The following is a 4,166-nucleotide window of genomic DNA, read 5'->3' as shown; positions in this document are numbered from 1 at the left end:
TATTATCTAAGTTAAGGATTGTTAATTCCTTATTCCTCTGTTAAATTGCAAAGTCATAGATAAGAAGTTAGGTTAAATACTATTAAGTGCTATTCTTCTGCTAAATTGTGAAGTTGATGGTATCAGTTAAAGTTAAGGTATAAGTTAAGTCCTGTAAGGTTTGAGCTCTTTGAACCTTTAGGCCATATTCCTTTTATCCTTGCCCTCACTGTCCTTGTGTCACAGACACACACAGGGACAGTTCTCAGCTCATTTCTGTTTTCCTTGCCTGGATTTGGTTTGGTTTTGTTGTTGCTCTGTTTCCTTGGTGTGCCTGAAGTGTCCAGTCAGGAGCAGAGTGACCCTTGCCAAGGAACTTTGTGCTGCTGTCCCTTAATATTAAATCTGGTTTTTTGCTGATTCCTTGCTGGGGATTTTTTCAGCACTCTCAAGGCCTCGTTGGTACCAGGGTGAAGGAGCCCTGGCCCAGGCTCTGGCCCTGGGGGACACGGGGACGCTGCCGGAGGGTCCCTGTCCCCCTGTGCCACCCCCAGGGCCCCGGCCCCCTGTCCCCGTGTCAGGCTCTGGGGTCGATCTCGTGGAACATCCTCTAGGGGAGGCTGCAGCGCCGGGGGCGGGGGGACTGGGGGGGACGGGGGACAGGGGACCCCGCTGTGCACGAGCAGGGTTGGACTGCTCTGGGGGGAACTGTGAGGGGACACAGTTTAGCTGAACTAGCTAAAGAGCAAAAGCAAGCAGAAGCGAAGCAAGCAAGAGCGAGAGAGCAAAAGCAAAAAGCAAAAGCAGCAAAAGCAAAAGCTGCAGTCTCTGTGTCCCGCCAGGCTGATAAGAAAACTAAAAGAAAACTTTCCCTCTTCAGAGCCGGTCTTAAAGGTACAGAACATAATATCCACCATTAACAGAACACATGAATGGGGATACAAGCATCATAATGTCACCCTAGGACAGTGTTACACAGCCAGCCAGTGATGTCACAACCCACTCTCTTATGTCACAGAGCCACCCTCTATGAACGCAGGATCTGCTCTATGACCTCATACTAGGATGTCACAGACAGCTGTTTGATGTCACAACCCCCTCAGTGATGCCACAAAGCCCTCTCTGTGATGTCATACTGACACTCTGTAAGGTCACAGCACACACTTTGACCTCACAGCCATCTCTATGATGTCACACAACCATGCCATGATGTCACAGCCTTCTCTGTGATGTCACAGAATCCCCACTATGTTGCTGTAGCTGCTCAATGACCTTACACAACAAACTCTGTGATGCCATAGCCCAATTTGTGACCTCACACAGCCCACTCTGTACTGTCACACAGCCCCATGCTGACATCACAGCTGCTCTGTGCCTCCATGACACAGCCACAGAGGTGCTGCTGTGACACAGCCCCCTCTGGGACATGCCACAGCCCCTGCCAGTGCTGAGCCCCTGGGATCTCTGTCTGTGCCCTGCTGGTGTCCCTGAGGGGCCCTGGCAGTGCCCCAGCCCTGCTGGGCTGTGCACAGGAGCTGCTCCTGGCCAGAGCTGTCTCTCTGCAGCTCTGCTGCCCTTGCCAGGAGCTGCCTCTGGGCCAGGAGCCCAGCCCAGCTCAGCAGCACAGACACAGCACAAGGACTTTAATGACCCTCTGGGGCTTTGGTGCTCTTTGTGTCTGCCATGGCCAAAGTGCTGCCCAAGCTGGCTCTGTCAGGGCTGTCTTGCAGCTGCTGCCCATCCCTGTGCCCTGTGCAGCCCAGGCTGTCCTACGGTATCCCTGCCCTGCGCCTCTGTCCCTGCAGGCTGTCGGCATCCCCCGGCTGCCCCACCTGGCTGGGCCCTTCCTTTGCTGACAGCTCTGCCTCCTACCTGCCTCTGCCTGCCCACACAAGGCCTTGGGCTGCTCCAGGCTCCTGCTGGGGGACATGCTGCACCACAGCCCTGCCCTGGCAGGGAAATTCCTTTCTCCTGGTTTCCAGTCTGGACCTCCCCAGGTGCCTTTGGAATTAATTCTTTCTTTCTCTGGCTGTTTTCTACTATGTCAAAAGGATCCACCATCTCTGAAACCACTCTTCAGTCCCTCCCAGGGCTCTCCTCCGATGTCCTCAGTCTCCACCCCACTAAGCACAGAGCTCCTGTGTCCCTATAGAGTGCTCAAGTGCTTGAGGCCAAGAGCACCTGGACAAGAGGGACAGTTCTTTTCTATAGAAAGGAAACCACAGAACCCCAGGGTTTGATGGTAGATGAGAAGCAGTCACCAGAGGCCAAGGCCAGCAAGACCTGTCTGTCCTTGCAGCTTTTGTCTGAAAGCAGTGTTTGGATATATGGGGAGTTTTGGGTGTGGAATTCCATTTCAGCTACGGGTTCCTGGTCTGGAATGACAGTTCTCCATAAGAAGGAAAGGACAGAGCCCCAGTGTTCCAAAGGCTGATTAGAGGCAACCCCAAGGAGGCCAAGGCAGCAAGATCTGTTGTCAGGGAAGAATCCTTGGAGAGACAGAATTTGGGAGGCCAAACCCCACTTTTGTCTATTGGGCTTTGGACAAGAAGGACAGTTCTTTTCCATAGGAAGGAAAGTGCAGAACCCCAGTGCTTCAAAGGGAGATGTGAGCTGGCCATTAGCAAGCCGAGGGAACCTAGATAGTCCTGAAAGCTTTTGTCTGGAGCTCTCCTTGGATTTAAGGAATTCTGGAGGTGAATTCTCAGTTTTGGCCATGGATGCCTGGTCTTGAAAGATGTTTTTTCCTATGAGGAGAAAAGCACAGGCCCCCAGTGTTTTGAAGGCAGATGAGAGGTGGCCCCCAAGAGGCCAAGGGCAGCCAGAGCTGTCTGTCCCTCCAGGTGACCAATGGGAATAATCCTTGGATATAATCAAATTTGGGGGAGGAATCCCAATTTCAGCCATGAACCCCTGGAGGAGAAGGACAATTCTTTCCCACAGGAAGGAAAGCACAGAACTCCAAGGTTTCAGGGGCTGATGAGAAGCAACCCTCAATATGCCAAGGTCAGCTGGACCAGTCAGGCAGCCCCCAGGAGGCCCAGCCAGCCAGACCTGTTCCATGTTCTTGGATTCTTGGGGCCCTCCAGCATCACAATGGCCCCTTGGTTCCACGAGGCTCTGTAGGATCACAACAGATGTTTGTTTCCATGAGGCCCAGCGATATAACAATGGTCTCCTTGGCTCCACAGTGGCACAATGGCCCCTTGCTTCCATGAGGCCTTGCAGTGTCCATGAGGCCTTGCTTGTTTCCATGGGACTGTGCAATGCCACATGGGCCCCTTGGTTCCATGAGGTCGCAGAGTCTCAAAATGGCCCCTTGGTTCTTTTGGGTTCCTGAGGATCACAATGGCCCCTTGGTTCCACCAGGCCTGGATGTGTTACACTGGCCCCTTGCTTCCATGGGGACCTGCAGTGTCACAATGGTCCCTTGCTTCCATGAAACCTTGCAGTTTCACAGTGGCTGCCTTGTTTCTATGACGCCCTGTGGTGTCACAATGGCCCCTTGGTTCCATGGGGACTCAGAGTGCCAGAATGGTCTCATTGGTTCCATGAAGCCCCTCAGTGTCACAATGGTCTCTTTTGGTTCCACAGTATCACAATGGCACCTTGGTTCCGTGAAGCCCTGAAGTAAAGAATGGCCCCTTGGTTCCATTGGGCTCCTCACTGCCACACGAGTTCTCAGTTCCACGGAGCCCTGCAGTGTCACAGTGCTCTCCTTGGTTCCATGGTGCCACACAGGGTCACAAGGGCCCCTCAGCTCTACAAGACCCATAGTGTCACAATGGCCCCTTGCTCCCATGAGGCCGTGCCATGTCACAATGGTCTCATTTGTTCCACGAGGCCCTGCAGCTCCACAATGGCCCTTGAAGTGTCACAATAGTCTCAGCAGGTTCCCCGACTGGATCACAATGGCCTCCTTGGTTCCATGATGCCCCATAGTGTAACAATGGTATCCTTGGTTTCACAGTTAGAATGGTCCCATGGTCTCATGGAGCCCCACAGCCCCTTGTGGAGCCCCACAGGGTCACTGTGATCCCCTTGATTCCATGAGGCCCTGCTGTGCTACAATGGCTCCTTGGTTCTATGAGGCCCTGTGGTGTCACAATGGCCCCTTGGTTCCAGTGGGTCCCTAAGTGTCATATCAGTCTCCTTGGTTCTATGAGGCCCCACAGTGTCACAATGGA

This window comes from Agelaius phoeniceus (genome assembly GCF_051311805.1).
Source record: "Agelaius phoeniceus isolate bAgePho1 chromosome W unlocalized genomic scaffold, bAgePho1.hap1 SUPER_W_unloc_1, whole genome shotgun sequence".
NCBI lineage: Eukaryota > Metazoa > Chordata > Aves > Passeriformes > Icteridae > Agelaius > Agelaius phoeniceus.
Note: the sequence above shows the minus strand (reverse complement) of the source record.